This window comes from Macaca nemestrina, chromosome 1, assembly GCF_043159975.1.
Source record: "Macaca nemestrina isolate mMacNem1 chromosome 1, mMacNem.hap1, whole genome shotgun sequence".
Taxonomy (NCBI): Eukaryota; Metazoa; Chordata; class Mammalia; order Primates; family Cercopithecidae; genus Macaca; species Macaca nemestrina.
Window position 1 is genome coordinate 164,961,383 of NC_092125.1, and position 26,891 is coordinate 164,988,273.

At 37.0% G+C, this 26,891-nt stretch overlaps 1 long non-coding RNA gene across 1 annotated transcript in view; it reads right to left on the bottom strand.

The window, feature by feature from the left end:
- Positions 1-209: 209 nt before the first annotated feature.
- The window catches only part of LOC105498353 (uncharacterized), a 156,760-nt gene continuing 130,078 nt past the window's right edge, over positions 210-26,891 (bottom strand). The window contains exons 3-4 of the long non-coding RNA XR_011619951.1: positions 4,318-4,399; positions 210-1,046 (exon numbers count right to left, since the gene is read on the bottom strand). This is a non-coding gene — a long non-coding RNA (uncharacterized lncRNA). The remainder of the gene's footprint in view (positions 1,047-4,317; positions 4,400-26,891) is intronic.

A 26,891-nucleotide genomic window follows, 5' to 3' on the forward strand; every position in this document is an offset into this window, starting at 1 on the left:
TTCTTTCTTTAGTATAGAATAGGGTAAATCTCCTTTTAACATCTCATCTCTTCCTGTCACCCATGCTTAGATTGATAGCAAGAAAGGCAACCTGCCTTAAAGTGAAATGGTCTCTTGGCCTCTTCCAAATTCACTTTCTTAAATAGAATAGAAATCATCAGGTTTTATGTTTGAACATTGACCTTCATATTTTTGAAAACTGAAAAAAACTGCCATTTTTAAAGCAGTCAATAGCTTTTCTATTTCTCTAAATATTAAGGATTCTACTCATCTCTAAGAGAAGACCACATTTTCACTTTAGGATGAGACAGTTTAAAACATAGTTTGGCTAGGTAAAAAATAAGCAAGGAATCCATATGGCATGAAAAGCTGTACATTATTAAGGTGCTCAGGCACTTCCCTGGACTGTCATTGGCTAAGTATTCATTGCCAGTGATATTTCAAATATCTAGAATTTGTTTCTTCTTTAGGATGCTGTTTTTCCTTTCTGAGGGCCTGAATTCAAACAGGAAGTGGCAGGATCTCGTCAAGATGTTCCAACTGAGCAGTAGAGCAGTCTCTACAACATGGTAGAAAGCCAGACCCTAAGGAGACAGACAGCTGTTAGAAGACTTCTTATGGAGAGTCTTAGTATGTGAGTCTGGGAACCATTGTGTATAGTAGATTAGCTAGTTTTAAATTATTTTCTTCATTGTTGCTTCAGTCACTATGATCACACAACAGATTGCTCTCACACTAATAAACATGTACAATATAAAGCAACCATTTATTTTGCTTTTAGGTTTTATGGATTAAGGAATCCAACAGGGTACAATAGAGGTGGCTTGTCTATGCCTTATAATGTCTGCGGTCTCAGATGGAAGACTCAAAGATGACAAAGTGCAATTATCTAAAGACTGCCCTCCTATGTCAGGTAGTTGATGCCTGCTGTTGACTGATGGCCTCTCCTCTCCAAATGGGCCTTTCCCTGAAGTCTCTCCAACATAGTGGCTTCAGGGTCATAGGCTTTTTTTTCACAGCACCTCATGATTCCAAGGATGTATGTCCTGAAACAGATAAAGAATGAAAGAAAGAGTTTGAGACGAGGGAAGGAAAGGATTATACCACGTCCTTTGACCTAACTTCAGAAGTCACAAAGCATCATTTCCACTGCATCCTACATAATAGAAGCAAGTCAAAAAGAAGGACTCATTCAATAGAAAGAAACATACTGGTCCCCACCTCTTGATGGAAGAGTGTGTCAACATTACTACAGCAAACACACTTTAAGGTGACTCCAACGAGAGACACACTTATGTAGTTCATTCTCCTTGAAAGTAGAACTGAAGACTTGCCTCTAAACTGCAAAGTATGACAAAAACCTTGATTAGATTATGTTATGAGATAAATGTGGTGTTATGCTGTGACCTTAATTGGGCTATGTTTTATGGAATGAATCTTTTTGTTCACTCAAAATTCATATGTTGAAACTCTAACCCCTAATGTGATGGTATTTGAAGTCGGGTCCATTGGGGATGATTAGATCATGAGGTTGGAGACTCATGATGAGATTAGTGTACGTATAAGAACAAACACTGGAAATCTCTATTTCTTTCTCTATTTCTCTCTCCAACGAGTGATAATACTGCAAAAACATAGCAGTCTGCAAGTCAGGAAGAGAGCCCTTACCGGAAACCAACCATAGTGGCACCCTGATCTTGGACTTCTGGCCTCTAGAACTGTGAGAAAATAAATTTTTGTCATAAAGTCACTCTATCTATGGTATTTTGTTATGACAGCCTGAGCAGACTTGTATGTTATATAGCAAAGATGATGTGATGTCACTACCAGGATGCTATTATGCCATATAAGACTCATCTTGACAGACGGGCAAGCAAAGTTCTCCTGGCCTTGAAGAAACAAGTTGCTTTGATGGAAATCGCCTATAGATAGGTTCATATGTCAAGTAACTAGGTGGCCTTTAGGAACTGACAGTCTCAGGCCTAGAGTTGCAAGTTACAGAGGGAAAAACCTGAGCAAGCTTGGAAGTGACTTCTTTCCAGCCAGAACCTCCAAATGAGAATGTAGTCCAGGCAATGCCTTGATTACTGCCTGGTGAGATCCTGAAGCAGAAAACCCAGCTAAGCCATGCCTGGACTCTGATCAACAGAGACTGCGAGAGATAATAAATAGGTATTATTGAAACCACTAAATTTTTAGTAAATTGGTATTCAGCAATAAAAAACTAATAGAATCACCCATCACATGAAGAACATTTAGGATGGTGTGGCCATCTTAGGAAAATGTAATCTGCCCTAACTGTTCATTCCTCTTTGTCCATCCATAAATCTTCAGTAACCTGAGATGGACACAGCAGCTCAGGCTCAATTATGCTGTGGGAAATTAAGGAATGAAATTGTGTCCCCACTTTTAGCAAAGTAGTTTAGAGGAGAGTAGCAGCACAGGAAGAACCACTCCCAAGACCCCAGTAAGTAACTTGCAGAACATTGGAGCAAAGGCCCACAGTCAGAAAGCTGGGTGAAATAGCAAATTACATCCAGACAGTTTTGTGGAATATGTGAAGTGAACATGTTAGTCAAGAATTTTAGGACATGATAAGAGTTGGGAACCTGGTAAAATGGCAGTACTTTCTATTTCAAGTGTATTTGAGAATCAGACTTATTTGGGCATTGAAAAGGACTGTAATTTCTAGACCATGGCAAAGTATGTAATGCATGGGTCACATATGTGTGGCATAACAAGACTAGACATATTAGAATGTACCACTTTTTATACAAATCATGGATTTGTTTTCCCTTCTTAAATTCAATTATGTTTAATCTTTTGTTTGTAGTTTGCTGACTATTCAAGAATTTAAATCCCTTTTTAATCCAATATGTCTTTATATTTAGAAATAAATATTTAATAAATATATGCTATGAACTTGGCTAAAAGTACATAGACAAGACTGTCCTCAGTGGGGAAACCAAATATATTCATCAAACACCATAAAATGCAAACATGTGCATTTTTCACTGTTCCTGTTACTTTACCCAGACAATTTTCTTATTGCATTAAATGGAATTTAAAAAATCACCTTTGTATTTTCTGTTTGGAAAAATATAGTAATGATGATGATGATCATAAAAGTATTAAATGTTATTGAATATATTTTATGGCCAGACACTGCTAAACTTATATGCATTATTTCTTTTAATCCTCACAACTCTTCGAGGTGGATACTGTTATTTTCCCAATATTATAGATGAGAACATTGAGAATTAGAGACTGTTAAAATTACCTAAGTGACCCACTAAGTAATACAGATAGGATTGAAGCCCATTCTGTTTGATTTCAAAATTCATATTTTTAACTCAACCATGCAATGTCTTCTTTTCATACTCAGAATCATGTAGATGAATATGAAATCTTAAAAGTCATTTAATCTTACGGCTCTTCTAAGATTCCTTTATAAGTAATTCATTAAAGAAATGTTCTCAGAAGAAACCTGCAAAGGTGTGAAGCAGGACAGGACAGAGGAAGAAATGAGGCATAGCTGTGGTTTCAGGAGAATTTTAGTCACACCCTGGTCCTCTGGGGGGCACTTATAACAGAATTGGTCTTTCCAACAGCAAGGTTACTGCGTGGTTACAGCCCCACATCAGGCAGTCATTGGCTGCAAGCTGGAGTTAAGAGAAAGGATAAAGGGAGAAAGAAGAGAGAGGGCTAAAGGCATCTCCAGGGAAGGTGGCTCCCATCAGCTTAGGAAAATCCTCAGAGAAAGAATACAGGTGTGTGCCATGATCAGTCAACACCTGTAGCAACCAGGGTTGGTTTCAGGGCCTGCTAAAGGGCAAGACTCTAACAACATTGATAAATGTGCCAAGTATTTAGCCAATCCCTGCTTGAATACCTTCAAGTGAGAAAGAACTCCCCATAACTCCCTCTCCTCCACCCAACAAGGTAGTCCATTATGATCCTCAGAAACCTGGTTAGAAAATTCTTCCTTTTGTTGGATGTGGGAATACTAAAGGGAGGTCATTCCAAGACAGCATATGCAAAAGCACAGAGTGTAAAAGAGCATGATGGTGTATGTTGTTCTGTAGCTAGTACTGTGTTTTGTGGTGGTTAGAACTTAAGGTGTAAAAGTAGAAAGTGAAAAAGATGAGTCTAGGAAGATAGTTATAGGAAAGATCAACAAATAATGAAAGACAAACTTGCCTCACTAAAAAGTTGTGATGATGGCACAAGGTACAACTAAATGAGTTTTAGCAGAAGAGGTAAAGAATAATCTCTTCTAGAAAACCAACCTGCTAGCAATAAAGAGAGCAACCCTACCTCGTTCCTTTCATGTTGTGGGCTTTCACATCTGTGTTTCCTCTGGACTTCTTCAAGGACAGGATGTTTGCATTGTGAATCCCTAAAACAATAAATGATTATGGAACTGAAATGAAGTGAACTCATCATAAGTAAGAGAAACCATTACAAAACCCCTGGTGAGAGATGCCACAGGTCTCAGTCAGGAGACCACAAGCCATAGCTCACAGGCCTAACCAGGCCCACCACCTGTTTTTGCAAATAAAGTAGAACACAGCCACAACAGTTTGTTAACGTATTGTCTATGGTTGTAGTCATACTATAACAGCAGAGTTGAGTTGCAACAGAGACCATATGGCCTGCAAAACCTAAAATATTTACTATTTGGCCCTTTTCAGAAAAGGTTTGCCAATCCCTGGTCCAGAGTAAAGCAGTAGTAATATATGTGAATAGGTAAGATAGATGGAAATGATACTTAAGAGCAAAAATCAATTGGAGTAACCACTACTCACTTCTCCTATTTTTATTTCTTCATGCCATGTACACATTAGAGGACATTATAAAAATGTATAAAAGCTTTCCAGCATTCCACGGCCTCTTTTGACAATTTCTACTTATTCTATCACAGTTAAATTAAATCATCATTTCTATAAAGACCCTTACACTCAGAAGAGCACAGAGTAGAGTCCACTCACTCCTCCTAGTTCTATTTCTTCATGCCATGTAGGCATTAGAGGACATTATAAATATGTATAAAAGCTTTCCAGCATTCCATGGCCTCTTTTGGCAATTTCTATTTTTTATTTATTTTCTCACATTTAAATTAAACCATCATTTCCATAAAGACCCTTACACTCTGAAGAACACACAGTCAAGTCCACTCACCACACAGGCCTACCGATCCAAAACAGAATCAGTATCCCATTCAGTCCACTTAGAATGAGATCATCCTGCAATAATGGGACAGTATCAGCCCTGTGTCCCTTATATAAATCTGCTAAAATGCCCCCGACTTTTAAATCGTTGTGACGTGCTTGTTTTCACTGCAGGCCTTCATAAACTGCCTAAATCTTTTTCACTTCATTAAGCGGCTCTGTACCAAAGTCCTTTAAAAACTTTTCATCAGAAAATTCCCCATAAGGCCTAAAACTTCTTTTCGCATCTCTATGTGGTTGGGACATAAAAGATGGCAATTCAAAGAAAAAATAAAGAACTGCCATGGTCCTTTTTGTTGGTGTTAATCTCTGAACAGCAGATTTAGGACGACTATTTTTTTCTAGTTCCTGGTTCTCCACTTCCTGTTTGAATATCCACTACAAAGTGTTGGTAAAATGTATTTATAGGATACAGTGAGCCAGTTGCTAGGCCTTTTGTATAGGACTTGAAAGATAAAGGCAAGTTCCTGTCTCTTAAAAAAAAAGTAATCTGCAGCCATAGAAACATCTAATCTTAGTCATAGCACCAACACCCCCACATGGGCCAAAAATACAATTCAGAATAAAAGTTGCTTATAAAAAATGGATTTTTAAAAATCACACCTTGAATAAAAAACCAATAAGAAAAACTTTTCCTACTTTCCAGGGAGGAAATTTAAGAAAAACAAAACAACAAATGGTGTATTGGTATTTTTATATTTGAAGATTATTTGCCTCAAATATTTAGTTGCTGTCACTATCTGGAAGAAAGTAAAGTTTAGCCCTATCATACACAGTGCACCAAAATAATTTTCAAATTAAAGAAAAATTTAAAAGTGTAGATAAGCACAAATATACAGAACTAGAGGAAAATATAAATTACTATCTCTCTGGCTTTAGAATGGCAAAGAATATGAGCCAAGATAAAGTCTATGAAAGACAAAGTGATAAATTTAATGTACAAAATCTATATATTTCTGAATATGTTAAAATAATATTCAAAATTATAAAATAGGTAACCTACATGGAAAATTTTCCAATGAATCTGACTACAAGTTTCTTCCTTTTAATTCTGTAAGAAGCAACACGTGAAGACACAATTTTTAAAAATATTTATAGAATCCAAAGTTATTCATAAAGAAGGAATACCAAATGGCCAATATTAAATATATTTTAAAAATCATTTAAATAATTATAAACTGAAACAGCAATGAACTATTTTTTTGCCTGTATTTTAGCAAAAAATGTTTTATTTAAAAGAGCACACAGATTTATTAGTTTAAATGTTTTTGGTTGTGAATAACAGAAAATCACTTCCAAATAACTACACGAAAGATGAGTGGACTCTTAAAGTTTTTCAAATTCAGAAGTAGATTTGTTTTTAGGCATGATTTAATCAGTGATCCAGCTCCAGTTCTAATACTTTAGATCAGTTCTATCTATCTGCATTGTGCTTAAGGTGGCTACCATTATGGAGGCAAAATGGCCAGCTCCAGTAATTCCAGGAGTCAGTTTCTTAGCATGTCATTGGGAAAAAGTGTATCACTTTTCTCAACCAGTACACGCCTGACATCCGTTCTGACTGGATAAATTTAGGTCATGTGACCAATTCTTAACTAATCATCACATTCAGGGAAATGGCACCTTCCAATTGGATTAGGTCTGTGTTAAATACTCGTGCCTGGACCAATCATTGTAGAAAAGGAGGTTGGCTTAAAGCATTCAGGGCCATCCTTGGCACCAAGGTAGGGTAAATCCTCTTTAAATCATATAATGAAGGAAGGAAAAAATAGCTGCACTGAGGCTGTACATAGAAGCATGCACAGTTAGGCACAGTGGGTGGAGCAATAAATTATTTCTGTGTATGGAAAAATTTGACTATATATATAAAAGCCTTGAAAATACGTGTACCACATTTGTCCCAGAAATACCAGATCTTGAAATTTATCCCAAAGGAATTATACAGTTCATTACAAAGATTTATCTTTTAGGATGATTTAGGGTAGCTGAAAAATCAATGCCTGGCAATGGAAAAACAAATAAATTATGACACATGAATACAATGCTATATTATGCAACCTTAAAATATAAAATTTCAAAAAATATTACTGACAAGTAAAACTGTTTAAGATATGTTAAGTGATTGAATTCAGGTCACATTAAATTATTCTATTTTTATAAAAAGAATATACACATATGTGTAGTCATTGAAAAAGACTTAAATATATCAAAATATAAAGGGTATCTCCATATAGTGGAATTGTGGATAGTTGAATTTCCTTTTTATGACCGTCTATATTTCATAAATTTTATTCATGCATATGAATTATTCGAGTAATGAGAAATATTCATATTTAGTTTTTAAAAAATAATAAAACAAATCCACATTTTTTAAAAATGTGATGGGGACTATGACTTTAAGAATGTATTCATGAAGAATTCTAAGAGTCCACAATTGCAAGTTGAGGGGAAGCCCACACAAAAGCAGAGCTCTAGGAATGAAATCTTTAAATAATCTGCTTCTTATCCCTGGAGGAGCACCAGCATTCGCACCGACCTTTAGTTAAGCAGCCTTAGCCCACGTGAGAACGAATGTGCTGACTTCAACCATAGTGACTTTCCTACCCTCTGAAAAAGGGCTTTGGGTAAACAAAGAACTATCAAACCTCTCAAGAAGGATTTCCAACTCCCTGAGGAATCCCCTTTTGAAAATAAACACAAATACTCATTTATAAATCTGTGCAAATGATGGCTAACGGCCCAAAATTGCACCATATATAGCTCCATCTGCACTATATGTAGCTTCAACTTTCATGTAATTGATCCAAAGAGCAAAAGTTGGTGTGACCTGTGTGAAAATGTATGTGCACTGAGCTACAGGACTAACCATCTTAATTGAATTGAATTTTTTTTTAAATCAGTTAAATTATAGCTACATTTATTGGTTTCATTTATTGACATATCATAATATAGGCAACAGACCATAGGAGGAGAATATGTATCATTTAGGGAAAACTGCATGGTTGAAATGTGTATAGCAATGGATGATGTGAGATGATTCCACACATATATGCTGTCTGCACACCGTTGATCCTAACTCCATTGCTGTAGAATAAACCCTTTTCTCCAGCAACATAAGACAAAATTACCTCAAGTGAAGAAAAGGGGAGAGAAAAGTAAAAGGGATGAAAGCAAAGTTTGTTCTTTTGATTTCTGATTTAAGGGAGGACTGAGTGCAAAATTCAAAACATTCTTTTATTCAGCATCCAATCAATATTTGTTCAGCACACAGAAGTTAATTAAATGAACGAAAATCCCTGCCTTCATGGAATATACATCCTAGTAGATACACAGGCTATGCACAAAGTCTAAACAAGCTTCTTTGGTTTTTGTTTTTATTTTTCTGTTTTTTGTTTTGGGGTTTTGTTTTGTTTTGTTTTTGTTTTTTTGAGACGGAGTTTTGCTCTTGTTGCCCAGGCTGGAGTGCAATGGCACCATCTAGGCTCACTGCAACCTCCCCCTCCCGGGTTCAAGAGATTCTCCTGCCTCAGCCTCCTGAGTAGCTGGGATTACAGGAATGTGCCACCATGCCCAGCTAATTTTGTATTTTCAGTAGAGACGGGGTTTCTCCATGTTGGTCAGGCTGGTCTCGAACTCCCTACCTCAGGTAATCCACCTGCTTCAGCCTCCCTCTTTCCTTAATATTAAGTGAGAATGAAAACAGAGAATTGAGTGTCTGAGAGAGTCAAGGCAGGACTTAATGAGAGATACGCTTGGCTAAGATGAAAGCTTAAAAAGCTTATTTTGTCTGAAGAGGAAAGGGGAAAGGCAAATTTTCTGTAAAAACCTAACCAGAAATGTATCTTTGGTTCTCACTTCTACCGCCCTCACTTAATTACTGGGCCCTCTTTTTTGTTCCTTAATGCCAACCGTTCATTTAGATGCCTCTAGTCAATAGTGTAAGAAAGAATTAGGCATGTCATATATTTACTCTCTATGGGTTCTGTTGTGCCTGTCAGCATCTGACCCATGCTGGAGAGTATTAAGGGAGGAAGAGATGAATGTCTGGATGGATGGATGGATGAATGCCTGGATGGATGGATGGATGGATGGATGGATGGATGGATGGATGGAGAGATGGATAGATGGATGGAGAGATGGTTGAATTTTTGCATGGGACATAGCTTAATAAGTGAAAAAATAAGTGAATGAAAAAGTAAAACAATAAATGAAGGAATTAGCAAAAGAATAATTAGGTAAAGCAGGGGAAAAGACATAAAGGTGCCTACAGAAAGCTTATGAAATTGAAAAATGGTGAAGATGGGAGTGAAATAAAAATAAATAATACCCTAAAGATGTGACTGAAGTGACAGAACTGGGGAGGGAGGAACAATAAATAAAATTGTAGAGCTAAGTCCCAAGGAAAAGGGAAAAAAAATCACAACATGCTTAAAGATGAGCAGAGGAGCCAGGGGAGAGGTTAGAAGATCAGCTCTGACTCCAACCTTGAATCTCCAGGCAGTGAGAACTTTTCTGCTTGTGCAAGCAATAGGCACTGAGGGCTTCCCTGAAAGTGGTGTTAGGTATTCATGCATTAGAGGAATGCATAGAAATATTATAAACTCTTGTTAAGGGTTCAAACATTGTGCACTTCAAGTTGAGATAAATTCTAGTTATTCAGTGATAGCCTTCATTATTATTTGACAAAAATGTATATCCTTAAATATTGAAAAATACAAATAAAAATCTAAAATTACCTATAACATCCCACTTTCAGAAATAATATTTTAAGAGCTTTATACTTCTTTAATACGTGTGTATGTGCATATATATATGTGTTTAATAAAATATTGATTTAATCTAATTAAATTAGTTTAATATATTTAATATTTTGATAGTATAGTTTATTTAAACAGCTCAATATTATCTATATGCTTTCACATATATACACAAAAGCAAACATTATTTTTTGAGACAGAGTCTCACTCTGTCACCCAGACCAGAGTGCAGTGGAGTGATCTTGGCTCATTGTAGCCTCTGCTTCCTGGGTTCAAGCAATTCTCCTGCCTCAGCCTCCTAAGTAGCTGGGACTACAGGCGTGTACCACCATACCCTGCTTCTTTTTTCTATTTTTGTAGAGATGGGGTGCTGGCATTACAAGTGTGAGCCACCGCACCCAGTCATGTATATGTTTTCAACTTGCCTTTTTCACTTAAATATGCTGTAAATATTTCTGTGTTAGGAAACTGCCTGTGGCATTATAATATTGTGTCACCATACTATTTTATTCTAGTAATGTACCAGAATTTATCAGTCAATCCTCTATTGTTGGAAAATTAGTTTTTTTCCCAATGTTTTGCTATTTAAAACAAAGTAATTTGGTTATGTTTTCCTTCATACTGTTTTATGCTATAGAATAAAGTCCTACATTCTTATAGCTTTATTATTGCACATTGCTCCTGATTGTGTCATTATTATAAAATCCTTATGCTGAAATTGCTTAGTCAAATCAAATTCAAAATGCTAAGGCTTTTGATGTACATATCAACCACGATGTCTTCAGTTGCCATTTGCCAAAAAAAAAAGACTCAATCAATGGAATGGCTTAAATAAAGCCTTTTTTAATGTATCTCGTAAATACAGCCTAGAAATAATTCAGGTCACAGAATTGGTTTTCTCCAGTAGCTCAACAATGCCACCAAGAACCTGCTTGTTTTGGTCTTCTGCTCTGCCTACAGTGATATGAGCCTCACAGATATAAAATGGGCTGCAAAGAACTCTTAGAAATACACTTTTACTCCTTGAGGTTCAGAGAATAAAACACATCTTCCCCAGTTCTCAAACAAAAGGCCTAAGCTTCACCTTGGATGAATTTGCGTCATGTGCTCATTCCTGAGTCCACTGCTTTAGCAAGGGAGTTAGATGATCTCATTAATAGTCCCACAAATACAATGAGTTCAAGTTTCCTCCAGCCTTCACTAACATTGAGAATTAATCTTTAAAAACCACAATAAAATCAAAAGCTGCCAAGTTGATAGGTAAAAAGAGTAGACCATTATTCTCTTCTCTCTTTTTCTTCCCTTTCTTCCTTCATTCCATCTATCAGTTTGGAAATGCTGAAAGCCTGGGCTCTAAAATCAGATGGTCTATATTTGCATTTTGATTCCCTGCATAGAGTTGTGTCATATTAGGTAAGTTAGAGAAATTCTCTGCAAAACAAGAATAATAATAGTAGAGTCCCCTCCTTGGGGTTCTCATGAAAATAAAATAAAATAGTAATTAAAAAACTGGTAAATGTTATGTCTTATTAACAATTATAGTATTATTTTCATAATTGAATTATTGTGAATTACTTTTTCATTCCAGTGCTCATTTTTCTGTTGGGAGTAGTCATTTTAAAGGTAAAAAGAAGGTTTTTATTTTGTTGTTTGAAGTGTTTATTGTCTTATTTAAGACATATGTATTTAGGTACTCATATTTTCTTCATGCGTTAAAAGACAATGTCTACAGACCCTGGCCATGAGTGTCTGAAAATCTAGAAAGAGTAAAAAAATCAATCAATGATGAGAGGGTGAGGAAATATTGGCTTAAATATTCTTGAACAAGAAATCCCTTTCCATTTCTCAAATACTTTGCAAACGAGGCACTGGTGTTAACATAGCTCCCTGGAATCTATACCAGACTTTCTTCACTATAATATTTCAGATAAAAGTGCCAGCTATGATAGTTAAAGGAATGACTAATGCCAAAATGAGTCACTGTAAAGACATTACAGAAGCCAGGTGCGGTGGCTTACACCTATAATCCCAGCACTCTGGGAGGCCAAAGTGGGCAGATCACCTGAGGTCAGGAGTTCCATACCAGCCTGGCCAACATGACGAAACCCTGCTTCTACTAAAAATACAAAAATTAGCCGGTTGTGGTGATGCATGTCTGTAATCCCAGCTACTTGGGAGGCTGAAGCAGGAGACTCGTTTAAACCTACAAAGTGGAGGTTGCAATGAGCCAAGATGGTGCCACTGCACTCCAGCTTGAGTGACAAGAGTGAGTAATAAATGTTATTTGTTAGACTTTTCATTAGTTCTAAAAATAATTAACTGTTAATCTCAGCCTCTTATACTGCAAATATTTTTAACAAATAAAGGGAATGTTTTAGGGGGAAATACACCTAATGAAAGAAGCTTCTCATTCACAAGTTATGAATACCCCTATCCTGACATAAAAGAACTAGCTTAGTTTACAGAAACCTTATATGAAGCCATCTCTCTGACTGGGAATAGAAATGACGATTTTTAGTTTGTTCAGCATGTAGTGTGGTTCCTGTCTGAGTGCTGTTATTTCTGGCACCCTGATGAACCACTCTTAGGATTGGTCAAACAGGATCCAAGCCCCCTTCTTCCCTTTCAGATATTTTCTTCCTCTGGCATTGGTTAGGAAAAAAAGAGCCTCTTTCTTCCACTTCAAATTATCGGTTCTTTGATTCCTGAACAAGTAAGTCCTATTGGAAATGAATTTGTTTTAGCTGTGTCCCAAAAATCTCCCACCCTGCCCCCTGCATGCCTGCCCTAGCTACATTTCCAGTGGGTGTTCAACCCTCATCCTTCCTTATCCCTCATGATATATAAATGGTGATTGTGAAAAGCTCTGTATTGTGCAAATAGTCTTTATTATCTTAAGCTTTTAAAAAAAAAAAAAAACCTGTCTTTTGAGAAAGTGGGAAGGTGTGGCCTGTTCTCCAATATTTGGCAGTGTTCATTTTAACTGAATCACTTGTTAGGACAAAATTGCTATAACCTATAATAAATGTTAATATTGTCGGATGCATACTTGTACTGAATTAATATTTTATAGCTCCTCAGCCCTGTGTGGGTTGGCTGTTCTACTGGAATGCTCTAGCACCATGGAAACGCTGGGAGATATTTTCTGTTAATTGTAAGAATGTTTGACAGATAACAGTACAGTACCATGGAATTAAACTTTATTGCTGATGAATTCTGATTACTTTATAACCTTATTCTATTAGATAAGGTTTTGTTTTTGTTTTATTTTTAAGCATTGAAACACCTCTCCTTGTCCATAATCACTTTTTTAAAAACTTAGTCAGTAAGTATTTTATTATCTATATAATTATCATCAGGTAGAGAAAGATATCCAGTTTTTTTAAAATTAAAAATTATCTCTATTTTTTTAAAAACCCAACCTGTGAACTATGAATAAAATCTTTTTAGATAAATATTTCTTTAAAGAAGAAGAAAGAATCCTGCTAATATCTTTCTATGACTAAACTATAATTTTAGTCACAATTATGTTAGCCTTAAATTCTAATGCTAAAAGATATTGGGATTTAGCTAGAAAAAAATGTGTGATCCTAAAAACAAAATATATATGTATTATGCATTATTTATGTCTAAGAGAAATAGACGATGCTTCCACTCTTCCAGTCCAGTGAAAAAAAAATTTCTTATTTTTCTAAGCTTAAGACCTGTGAACCAGTTGACTCAGTCTTACTCTCAAACACTTTTGGCTCTTGTAAGTCAAGTTTATGATGGAAGCTAAGCATCCTAATCCTTAGGCAGAGCTTAGTAAAAGGACAGGTAACTGCTAGGCTTGTTCTTTCTTGTTTGTCTCTTTTCTCAAAATCACTTAAGAAGGTCCAAGAAGCTGCTTATAGCCAACTAATTAAAACCCTTTATTTTGTTCTTTCACGGCGCTATGAAAAGCAATGGGAGGATTTCTCTCTGAGCTCTAAAACAATAAAGTCTTTCACTCATCGTCTGCCCTCCCCGTGGGTCCCTTGTCAGCACCCGTCTTCACAAATCTGAGAAGTGGAGAGTAGCTAAGAAAGCAACACTCAAAATATCCAGTTGAAGACTGGTGGAGAAAACATGTGACCACATCAAAAATGTTTCTCCTATCACAGAGAGTTTATTAAGGAAAGAGATTTTTTTCCAGTTGGGAGTAATTGGAAAGGTTTGTGGCAAAGAAGACACTTAAGTAGGATATGCACTTGTTCTATGGGAGTAGCAAACCCAAGGTGGAAGGAGAAACTAAACAAAATGCGGTAGACAAAAAAAAAAAAAGGTCCCTGGAAGTCTCTATATCTTAACCCTACATTACCTTACTGGGCAAAAGGGACTTCGAAGAGTGATTAAATTAAGGGAATTGAGATGGGGAGATTATCCTGGATTATCTAAGTGGGCCCTAAACATGGTCACGGTCACAATAGTTCTTCTAGGAGGGAGACAGGAGTGTGAGACAGAGAAGGAGATAGGAGAACAAAAGCAGAGGTCATAGTGATGCAGTTGCTGAAATGTGGGCAGCCTCTAGATGCCAGAAAAGGCAAAAAGACAATTCCCCTCAGCACATCCAGAAGAAACACAGCTCTGCCAACACCTTGATTTTAGCCTACTGAGGCCCGTTTTTGACTTCTGACCTCTAGAATTATAAGATAATAAATTTGCATAGTTTTAAGCCCCCACACTTATGTGTACTGCAGTTACAGCAGCAATAGGAAACTAATACACAAGAGTAAAATGTGGGCTATTTGTGAAGAATATTAAATACTTCAGAATAGACAGTGCATAAGGACATTCAATGGAGGAAAGGGTAGGAAGAATAATCACAAACAAGAATAAGGATAACATTTTGTTCTCTACTTAAAGTGCTTTCATAGTCATTTTTTTTTTTTTTTTTTTTTTTTTTTTTTTTTTTTTGAGACGGAGTCTCGCTCTGTCGCCCAGGCTGGAGTGCAGTGGCCAGATCTCAGCTCACTGCAAGCTCCGCCTCCCGGGTTCCCGCCATTCTCCTGCCTCAGCCTCCCGAGTAGCTGGGACCACAGGCGCCGCCACCTCGCCCGGCTAATTTTTTTGTGTTTTTAGTAGAGACGGGGTTTCGCCGTGTTAGCCAGGATGGTCTCGATCTCCTGACCTTGTGATCCGCCCGTCTCGGCCTCCCAAAGTGCTGGGATTACAGGCTTGAGCCACCGCGCCCGGCTCATTGTTTTAAAAATATGATTCCCTTAACAACCTTTTAATCCAGGCATTCTGATACTCTCCAATTTTAAGATGAAGTAGCTCTGGCTCATGGAAGCTAATTGCTTTGCCCTAGTTCACAGTTCTGTAAGCAGTAGAATTGGGCAACAGCCAAGGTCTCCCAACTCCTCACCTCTTTCTCCTGCAGCACGTCACTCATTCATATCAGGGCAACTAATTTTAGAAGGGCTTCAGTGTCAGACCAAAAGGTGTAAAGTTTATTCTCCAGCAATAAATTAAAGGTTTTTAAGCATGGAATGACATAATTAATTAATATAACAGCATAATATAAAGTAGATTAGAGAGGGATAGATAAAAATCTAGAGACAGGTTAGACTAAAAGAATAATCCAGGAAATAGGAAAAGAAGGCCTGAACTAAAGCCAGCAGACAGAATGGAGAGAAGTATACTGTCTGATACAAGGTGGGGAGGGGGTGGGGGCAGGTGGAGAGAAAAACAAGAAATTCATCATTTTGATTATCACCAATGAAAACGTTATGTTCTAACATGTGCATATTTTTGGACAACAAATTAGTGTACACTTAAATAGGATTTATAGATATAAATTATGATTTCCAAAATAAAAATTAAGCTTTTATACCTACATTAGACTATGTGAGTTTTTACCTTTCCACTTCAGAAGATGGCAAAATTTTGCTTAAAACACTGAATCCCAATACCGTATTTTCATAGTAATCCCTGACTTCTTTTTATCTCATTGAAGTCAACTATCTGATCACCAGTGGAAACTGAGAATAAAAAAGTGCCACTCTGTTATTCTCACAGTAATGGCAATATACTTTCTAAATCATCACCTTTCTGACAAATATTTCTTGACCCCATCCGTCTCTCACTCTATTACTTGTTTTCTATTCCTTTTGTTTGCTGTTGTTAAGCTACAAAAAATACCTTTGCGTGGATGTCTTTGTTATCTATCTGAAACATTCACTGCTGCATTGTGCCATATTATTTATTGCTGGTATTCGTCTGTCAGTTCTCATCGTGCCCATTTTTCAATATTTGATTGCCTTTTATGACCTTGATTCCTAGAAGCTTTCATAATTTTTTTCCCTTTTACTTCAAAGATTTCATAATTCTGATACTACCATGGTAGGCTGAATATTGGCCCATCAAAGATGTTCATGTCCTAATCCTCAGAACCTGGGCATATGTTACCTTACAGAGTAAAAGAAATTAAGATTGGGCAAATGTAATTAAGTTAAGATTATCTTGCTATGAGATGTTATCCTGGCTTATCCAGGTGAGCTCAGTGTAATCACAAGTGTTCTTATAAGTGAAAGAGAGAGGCAGAAGAAAAAAGAAAGAAGGAGACAACAGAAGCAGAGATCTGAGAGGAGTACAGATGTTATATTGCTGAGTTTGAAGAGAGAGGAAGGGGCCATGAGCCAAGGAATGTAGGGAGCTTCTAAAAGCTGAAATAGGCAAGGAAACACATTTTTCCCTAGAGCTTCCAGGAAGAACACTCTGGGATGGGTCCTGTGGTCCCATTTTAGACTTCTGACCTCCAGAACTGTAAAACTGTTGTTTTAAGCCACTAGGTTTGTGCTAATTTGTTACTGCAGCAATAAATAACAAACATGTTGGTCCCACAGCAAAAAAAAAAAAAAGAAATCCCAAATGTCTCATCTTTTTCACATTTTCAAGTTGAGATGAGAAATTAGAGTACCTCAAAAAAGTGCTCTTAAATGCTGTCTCATCATCCTAATTATTAGTCATTACTGTCCTTCCTCAGTTACAAAAAGCAAGCGTTCTCACTAATTGTTTCATCTTGCAATGTCAGTTTTGGAAAAACCAAAAACCATAATCTATTTCATAGCCATATAAGAAATAAGTAATTTAAAAGCTATTCAGAACTTCATACGTGGAATCACTGGTCCTATGTGACTGAAAACTATTCATGCCTTCTGATCTAGAAGAGCCATTTAGAAAATTTTTATGTGTTTAAGAGAAACACCCAATGTAGATGATGGCTTGATGAGTGCAGCAATCCACCATGGCACATGTGTACCTATGTAATAAACCTGCACATTCTGCACATGTACCCCAGAACTTAAAGTATAATAAAAAATGTGAAATTAAAATGTTTTTAGTCAAATAATTGAAAATAATTATTTTGAAAATTATTTCAATGATTATCAATAATTGCTATAATTAAAAATAATATCAAAAGCTTTAATATTATAAAAGTGATATATTAGGTAACCTACACCTCCTTCAATATTATTCAAAATAAAACCCTGTATTTCATTGATTCCAACACCTAAGAGCAATATCGAAAGTTTACTTAGAATCATTTCTGATCCCAAATTGCTAAGAGAAAAAAAGGAAAAGAATTCAAAAGCAAGCAAAAGAATGATGGACAGGTAGGAGAAGAAAGATAAAGAGAGGCATGATGATCACATTCAGATTCTCAGAAATAGCTTGATCTAAAAGTAACATCAACTTCTATTTACTCCTATACTCAACAAAAGGGAGATATGGAGTAACACAACACAAACATTCCTATAGAAATGTCTAGCTTGGAAGGCTTGAGGAGTAGGGTGAGATAAATCTTAACAGTTTTCAAAAGCTAAGGAAAACATTTTAGTGAAATGCTGTTACTGTCTTTCACTTTTATCTTCACATTTTGCCAACTTCACCCCATCTCTCTCCATATCTCCCTACCTCTCACAATAAGGACAAAAGGAAAATGAAGAAGAAGAAAATTAACATGTTTTGTGTGCCTATTAATGTCAGAGAAAATGCAAGTTTTTTTTGTTTGTTTGTTTGTTTTGTTATTGCTGTTTTTTGTGTTTTTTTTTTTTTTTTTTTGAGACAGAGTCTCACTCCATAGCCCAGACTGGAGTGCAGAGTGGTGCATTTTTGACTGATTGCAACCTCCCCATCCCTGGTCAAAGTGATTCTCTTGCGTCAACCTCTCGAGTAGCTGGAACTACAGGCATGTGCCACCACAATTGGCCAATTTTTGTATTTTCAGTAGAAATGGGGTTTCACCATATTGACCAGGCACTTACAAAGAGATGGTTTGGAATTGGGACTTATGTTTAAAATGGAACCAGAGCATAAGTGTTTGGAAAATTTGCTACCTGATGATGCAATAGAAAAGAAAAACCCATTTTTCTGAGGAGAAATTCAAGCTAGCTGCAGAGATTTGCATAAGCAATGAGAAACCAAATGTTAATCTCAAGACAATGGGGAAAATGTCTCCAGGACATGTCAGAGGTCTTCACGGCAGCCCTTCCCATCACAGGCCTGGAGGCCTAGGAGGAAAAAATGGTTTCATGGACTGAGCCCAGGGCCTTGCTACTTTGTGCAGTCTCAGGACTTGGTGCTCTGTGTCTCAGCTGTGGCTAAAAGAGGCCAACATAGAGCTCACGCTGTTGCTTCAGAGGATGAAACCCCTAAGCATTGGCAGCTTACACATGGTAGTGGACCTGTGGGTCCACAGAAGTCAATAATTGAGGTTTGGGAACCTCTGCTTAGATTTCAGCGGATGTATGGAAACACCTGGATGTCCAGGTAGAAGTTTCCTGCAGGGGTGGAACCCTCATGGAGAACCTCTGCTAGAACAGTACAGAAGGGAAATGTAGGGTCCGAGCAGTCCCCACTGGGGAACTGCGTAGTGGAGCTGTGATAAGACCGCCATTGTCCATCCTCCAGATCGCAGAATGGTAGATCCACTGTCAGCTTGCACTATGTGCCCAGAAAAGCCACAGACACTTAACACCAGTCCATGAAAGCAGCTGGGAGCCAGGGGGAGCTGTACCTTACAAAGCCACAAGAGTGGAGCTGTCCAAGGACATGAGCAGCCACCTCTTGCATCAGCATGACCTGGATGTGAGATATGGAGTCAAAGGATGTCATTTTGGAACTTTAAGACTTGACTTTCCCACTGGATTCCAGATTGCATGGGGTCTGTAGCCCCTTCATTTTGGTCAATTTCTCCCATTTGGAATGGGAGCATTTGTTCAATGCCTGTACCCCCACTGTATCTTGGAAGTAACTAACTTGCTTTTGATTTTACAGACTCATAGGCAGAAGGGACTTGTCTTGTCTCAGATGAGACTTTGGACTTGGACTTTTGGGTTAATAGCAACTATCCCCTCACTCAGTGAGAGGAGGCTCACTTGGTATCCAGAAATTGATGTTAGGTAAATCTCAGTATTCAGATCTACAAAGTAGGACCTACTGATTCACCCAAAGGCAGAAGCAGGGTTTGAAACAATAGAGTCAATGTCTGAATTTGGAATAATTAAATCTGTCATGCACAACTGTGCTTTTAATTTTCAAACATGCTTTTCAAGGAAATTTTATGTTACATAATCCCAAAAGTTAATTTCTCTTAAGTTCATCTAATTGGTGAGAGTTACAGTAGGTAGGAAGCTACTGACAGAAAGAACCTCATACAAACCCTCTCCAACCAGAGTCTCAACATGACGGATCTGTGTTTCCTGTGGTGCTCCTCTGACCACCAGGGCTACATGCAACCTATATGGTTCACAGATAAAACACAATACATATTGCTTCTTCCTCGATCTGTTTGCTTCAGCAACCAAGCCCCCAATAACAAAATCGAGGGTTCTTTTGCACTTCTTTCTTTTGGCTCAGGCATATGTTCATGTGCAAAATACACAAAAGCTTATTATGTTTTTGATTAAAGCTTCTAATTTGGGCAATGCAGGAGCTAAACTTGGATACTGCAGAACACATCCATTTTATTCCTACCAGTCTTTTAAAATGTGTGTTAATGTATCCAGCGCTTGTGCCACAGTAAAAATAACTTCACATGTACCTGTAATACCTCACAACTTGAGAAATATGACCACAAAAATAGTTCATCAGAGTCACATGTGTTCTGGTGAGAATACAAAAGAAGCTACTAATTAGGAAAAACAAAACCACCATCGATGGAGCAGCTGCAGTAATTTGCTGTGCCTTTCTGGCATTATGGGAAACAGAATGCATTATCACAATCACTTTTCACAGAGTAGAGAGGCTTCATTAGCTTATTCTTTTCCCCATAAATTCATCTACATTAGACTAAAGAGAAGAGTTCGCAAATCTAAGGTTGAAATGCTGAATTTCAGAAATAACGTTTGAAAAGTATCCTTTAATGGATTTTGAAAACAACCTTTTTGAATAATTTTTAATTACAGTCACAAAGTGTTCAATTGCAAAGTTCCCTTTTCCTTGATGAAAATTCAGGAAAGCTGCTATTTTACTTGCCGAAATGTAGTAGAAATGTAGACTTGGTTGGCAATAAATGGAACAAGAAAATGGGGAATGAGGTGAGAACAGAGGAGAGAAGCAAAGTTGCCAGCCAAACAGAAATACTGAGTTTATGATAGAGGTCTGAGAGATGTAAAGAAATCTAGCCAAAATTCAGCGGGACATAGCATTGCATTCTCTTGGGATGTGGGCAGTGGAGAGGGTAGGGGAGCTGAGGGTACCAGATTCAGCAACCCTGCTCTGGAATGAGAGGGTAAAAGGACCAAAGCCAAAAATGGACAGCTCTGTGTTCAGAGGACAAATTTGGACAAGTCCCACCCAAATCTGGTCATACAGAATTCCTCTCTTCAGCCACAACAAACAGACTTATAAGCATGACTTATAAGCATGGACTTTATTTCTGGTTTTAAAAGAAGTCATTACTATGTCCAGAGGAGAAGCAGGAGTTCACCCATTCCACCATACAGAGAACTGTACTCTCTGGGTGCCTGCTATTTTCACATGTAAAAAGAGATCCTTGTTAAGTTATAGGGTATTGCACACATAATTTTAAATGTAATTATATTATATAAGACAAAAATCGAGCTCAGGATTGAGTTTCACCATTTCCCCTTCTCCTTGACTGACTGGGAGGCCTTATGGAAACCAGCCCTGGCCAACCAGTTGGCATGGAGAAAGAGCATCAGGCCTTCCAACAATTGCTTTCAACAAATAGTAACTGAGCATCTGCTGTGTTTCTACCCAAAGGGAATGAGGCTGAAGGCTGTATATGGAATATGGTGCATAAGGCTGATTTCCAAGGCTGAACCAGATAAGTTTATCCAAAATAGGTAGTCAAACAAGGGCATCCTGAGACTACTGAGGGCTGAGGTGCACGGGAAGAAAAGCTAATCTAAATGAATTTGGTAGACTGTTGTTAATGCCCATTGAAGGGCAATTACCTTCTCTTGGCACATTCTCATAGATGTATCAGTGCCATTTGAAGGAGCTAGAATGTGGTAGTAAACTACACTCTTTTCTAAAAGCAATAGGCAGCTTATGACATAGAGTAACGATTTGAGCCTATGTACTGCATACCCCACTTCCTACATTCCCTTTGAAAGGATCAAAGAAACATAAATATTAGGAAAACATCTGTACCAATGATGGGAATCAGCAATAGTGTCAGGAAACAAACCTTTTTTTGCTGTAAGCCACTGAAATTTGGGGAACTTGTTTGTTCCAGCAGCATATTGATATGCTATTTTTTCTAATTATAAAATGAATACAATAAAGTAACTTAAAGAAATGTATGGAAATGGGTTGGCAGTTTATACATCAAATTAATCACAGTGGTTAGCTTCAGAGAAGCGAAGAGAATAGCGCTGAGGATGGTGGATAAAAGGGACTATTTCTTTTTCTTAAAAAAAGACTTGAAACAAATATAACAACATGATAATTGCTAATTTAAGTTGTGGGTATATGAGTACTTGCTATGGTATTCTCTGTAGTGTACTATATTTTTAAGGTCTTAAAATTAAAAATAAACACAATTATAAACATGCACTGTAGATAACTGGGGAACGTATAAAAAGCATGGAGAAAATTAAAACCACGTATAGCCCCACCACTAAGAGACACAATTCTACCAACACTGAATATAGATATTCAGTAACTATATAAACATATACATATATATACATATATCCATATAAACATATACATATATATATACATTTTTACTAAAAATGTTATAAAGACTTAGACTTATTGTACAGTCTGTGTCCTGATTTCACATAACAATTAAAATTTTTATTATATTAAATATTATTTTATAACGTGATTATTTTCTCAAGAAAAATCTTACAAACCAGAAAGTCAAAGAGTTTCTATTTCCCTCCATCACATAATGTTATTATTTATCTATTATTTCTCAGTCTGAGTGAAAACCATCGTCTTCTTTATGTTGTTTTTTGATCACCTGTTGGATTGTACATTTTTTTCATGTCTACATTACATTGTAATACATACAATTCTGTACACTTGTAGCAGTCATCTGCCCTATTTGCCTGCCTGTATCTCCCTCTTTAAGGAGGAACTGCCTCTCTCCTTTCCTACATGGTTCTGATGGGACTGACACTCAAGTTGCCTTTGCCCACTCCAGTTGCAGGAATGAGCATGTAACCCAGTGAGATACTATCCTCCTAATGGCAGGAATTACTCCAGGGGGTGGGCCTTTGCCCCAGTGAACACCAATCAGAGCATCTCCCTGGGATTTAACTTTTGGATTCTGGGAGATGGCATGGGGCAGGGCATGGCCTTTTACTTCCCCAGAATTCATGAGGGGTAAAATGATGAGCACCACAACTGTTTGTAATCATCTTTCCCAGATGCCCAGAGAAACCCAGCTGCATTAAGAGCCAATGAGGCTCACACACAAAAAGAAGAGAAGACAGAGATGGAGACACCAGATAAAAAACGCAGCTAGCCTTTAAACCCTTTCATGTAAGCACACCTTTAGCCAATCTACTCCTGAAATTCTCAGTACTTTTTTTGATGTAGATACAGATTAGACATGTTAGAGATAGAGAGAGAGAGACAGAAATAGAGGTAGTTGTTCTTGTCATGTAGTCTACTTTGTATGAACTTTCTTCCCATCAGGATTTCATTACATGAAGGGTGGAGTCAGGCAAAGCAGGTAAGTCTGCACAGAACCACAAATATTTAGGTTATTTATTTACAAGAATTGGAAGGAGTTGCTATAGGTCTGAAATACCAAAAAGTTGCTGAGCACAAATTCAAACGAAATTTTTTTTTTTTTGAGATGGAATCTCGCCCTGTAGCCCAGACTGGAGTTCGGTGGTGTGATCTCAGCTCACTGCAACCTCCACCTCCTGGGCTCAAGTGATTCTCCTGCCTCACTCTCCCAAGTAGCTGGGATTACAGGCATGTGCCACCATGCCCAGCTAATTTTTGTATTGTTTTTAAATAGAGACGGGGTTTCACCATGTTGGCCAGGCTGGTCTCAGACTCCTGACCTCAGGTGACCTGCCAACCTGAGCCTCCCAAAGTGCTGAGATTACAGGTGTGAGCCACTACACCCGGCTTCAAACCAATTTCTTTTCTCTGCAATCCAAAACACTTTTCTTATTATAACATGCTTCATACTGCATACACAAGGCTCTTCCAAAACCCTTTCCAGATTTTTCCCCCAAAGTCTAACAGCTGCCTCTCGTTATTATTCACTTCATTAACATAGCCTTTTAAAATTCTAATAGCACTGTATGAGAAAGGGGACTCTCTCAGGATTTTCTTATAGAGCTGTGCATTGTACATGCCTTAGAGATCTCCCTTCTTACAGACCTACGTGAATGATGCCCTCAAGAAGTTCAGGCACAGCATCCCTAACCCCAGTCATGAGGCAACTAAGGGAGAACCAGACACTGCTCAGTCCCAACTATGCCCCTGCTTCACTTGTGCAAATGCCAACTCTATTCCAGGCTTAATGCCACAAACAATGTTTTGTGGCCACAAGAAAGTAGATATTCTATGTCTTTTTCTGACCTTCCTATCTTGCCACATTGTCTTCCTGAACCCTACGTGTTTCCATAAAATTAGAGACTTAACATTCTTTTTTTTACTGATACAATTGAATGCATTTAAGGAGTTCTGACTATACAGAGTCTCTTATCCTCTTACCTATTTTTCTATTACATTTGTTTTTTTCAATATACTTTTGTTTGCTTTCTGTTTTATTTTGTAACATTCACAAGTTCTAACTTATACTTTGCCAATGTGTTTTTCTTTCATTGCTTCTCCTTGAGTTGCTACACCTAGAGAAACCTTTCTTAACCTAAAATCTCATAAATATTTACTTGTGTTCTCTTCTAGTACTTTTTAATGAGCACTTTTTTCATTTTAATGCATCTAGAATGTATATTTTAAAATCATATGTGGATGTACTATTTCCAAAGACCTAGTAATAGTTGAAGAAGTTAATGTGTTGTTGTAAGTAAAGGAGCCTCTAGATTGATTTTGTATTAACTGGCTCACATCCTCAATATAGGCTTCAATAAAGCTCTTGACATTCTGCTTGGTTCTGCTTGGACTTTTATAGACCAAAAGATCCCTGATGATGAAAGATCCAGGTCAGCAGCCTGATTCACTGAATTTTAGTTTGGTTCTGTATCCACACTTCACTGCATTCAGACATTTTCTCCATTTTTACATAGGCTAAGGCCTCACCTAAGCTAGGAAGGCAGCTTCATAATTTATGTCACTTGGGCATTAATTATTTTCCATAGACTATGACTATATGATTATAGCATTTAGAGAGTGCTGCTTCTACTTGTAGAATGCTTTATTACTCTCAGTATGGCTATTGAATTTCTTGATTAATTGTATTCTCAAATGTGCAAAAAAGGGGAAATATACTGCCCAGACATACAAGCCCAGGTATGGTACTGTGTGTGTGTTAGTGTGTGTGTGTATACACACGCATACTCGAAAGTTATAATTTTAATTATATTTTTATTTTAGTTTAGTTAATTTAATTATAATTAATTATAATTTTAAACATCTAACAACTAAATACCAGTATGCTTATTTCATGAACTTTACTCTCACAAATATGGTTTAGGTGATGCCTGCTTTGTCAATCAGCAAGTCATCTGCTCTGAGCTACACACTGAGGGGAGCTACATGAAGGAAAATGATAACTTCTGAACTATAAGAACTCACAGTAGAATGGAACTATCAATACTAAGAAAGAAACAAGCAAAAAAAGACAAATCTCAGTAACAGCAATGTCAAAAAATATATAAAAATGCCAGTTACAAATTAACAAGACATGGGCATAGGAATGATTTTTAACAGTTAATTTTATATCTAAACATCTAGGAATTGAGAACCCATGACTTGACTGGAACTTGAAACCTTTGTGTCTGTTTGTAGGTAATAATCATCAGTTGGTTCTCTTGATGATCTGGAGGAATAGACTATCTGGTTTCATTAAGACTTTATGTTAGTATCAAATGAGGCACAAGTTCTCAAAACTGGATAAATTATAAAATATATGTTCCTGCTTCCTTCTTCTAGTTATCTCTTTTGCCACTGGCATGTATTAATTTATTTTAAACACTGTCTTTTTATCAAATGTAAAATTAATTTATAATATCTATAATGACATAAGTTTTATGTTAAGCATTGAAAATAAAGAGATGAATGATTCAGTCCCTTCCCTTATAGAGTCCATAACCTGATGGAAGGAGACACATAAGCAAACAACTGCAGTATAGCATGAAAAAATGCTACCTATCTGAGGAAAGATTTTAAAAAAAGGGGGGGCCTCTGAAGGAGGTGCTACTCACACTAAAATATTAAAGATGAATAAAAACCTGGAATCTGAAGTATGATTATTGTGGGGAGGTGTATGTGGTTTGAAGAAAAAGGTTTTAGTCCTGGTTCACGATCAATGAGAAAAGCACCATCAAAATAAGTAATGATACATTGTGTTTTCATAGCTCTTTTCAGGCTTACAATGCCCTTTCTTGTTACCCATAGCCACCAATAAAAATAGAAATGTGGTAACAGAATATAAATCTCCAAATTCAAAACCAACTACCAGCTTCAGCCACTCCAGCATGGTTCTTAGAAATAGAGATCATATGCATCTGGCAAATATATGGTATTTACTACAAGCCAGAGCTATGTCTTAGATAAATGAGTATTTTTCTACCTGAGGGAAATGGATAGAGCCACAAAAATACCTTTGAAACACCAGTGGTAAAAAAAAAACCAATGGTGAAAATAAACTGGTGCACACTGGTTTTCATGCTCTGTGCACTAGGGCCTCAGTGTTCTCAGGAAGAACCATAGCATGGGACAATGAGCAGGCAGAAGTCCCAGCCCTCATCCCATGGTTAAATAAATGGCTTATATATGGGTTTATATATTGGATTTCTGCCTAAGATTTTACTTGTAAATATTCCATTTACTGGATAAAACAAAAGAGAGAGAGAATGTAAAACCATTGTCCCACTCCTCTATATATTGACTGCTTCCATTTTTGTAGAGGGTATCTGGAATACACTTGATCTCTAATAAAACTTAGAAAAATATCTAGAAATAACAAGAGAAAAGCATGTAGTCACATATAAGGGATACCTATCAGAAGAGTAAGAGATTTATCAGTAGAAAACTTACAAGCCAGGAGAGAATGGGATGATGTATTTAAAGTGCTGAAAAGAAATGTCATCCAAGAATACTATACCAAGCAAACTTAGCTTTCATAATTGTAGAAGTGAAGACTTTCCCAGACAAGCAAAAGCAGGAAAGTCATCACCACTAGAGCAGCTCTACAAGACATGCTCTATAGAGTCCCATACATAGAAGCAAAAGGTCAATATTTACAATGATGAAA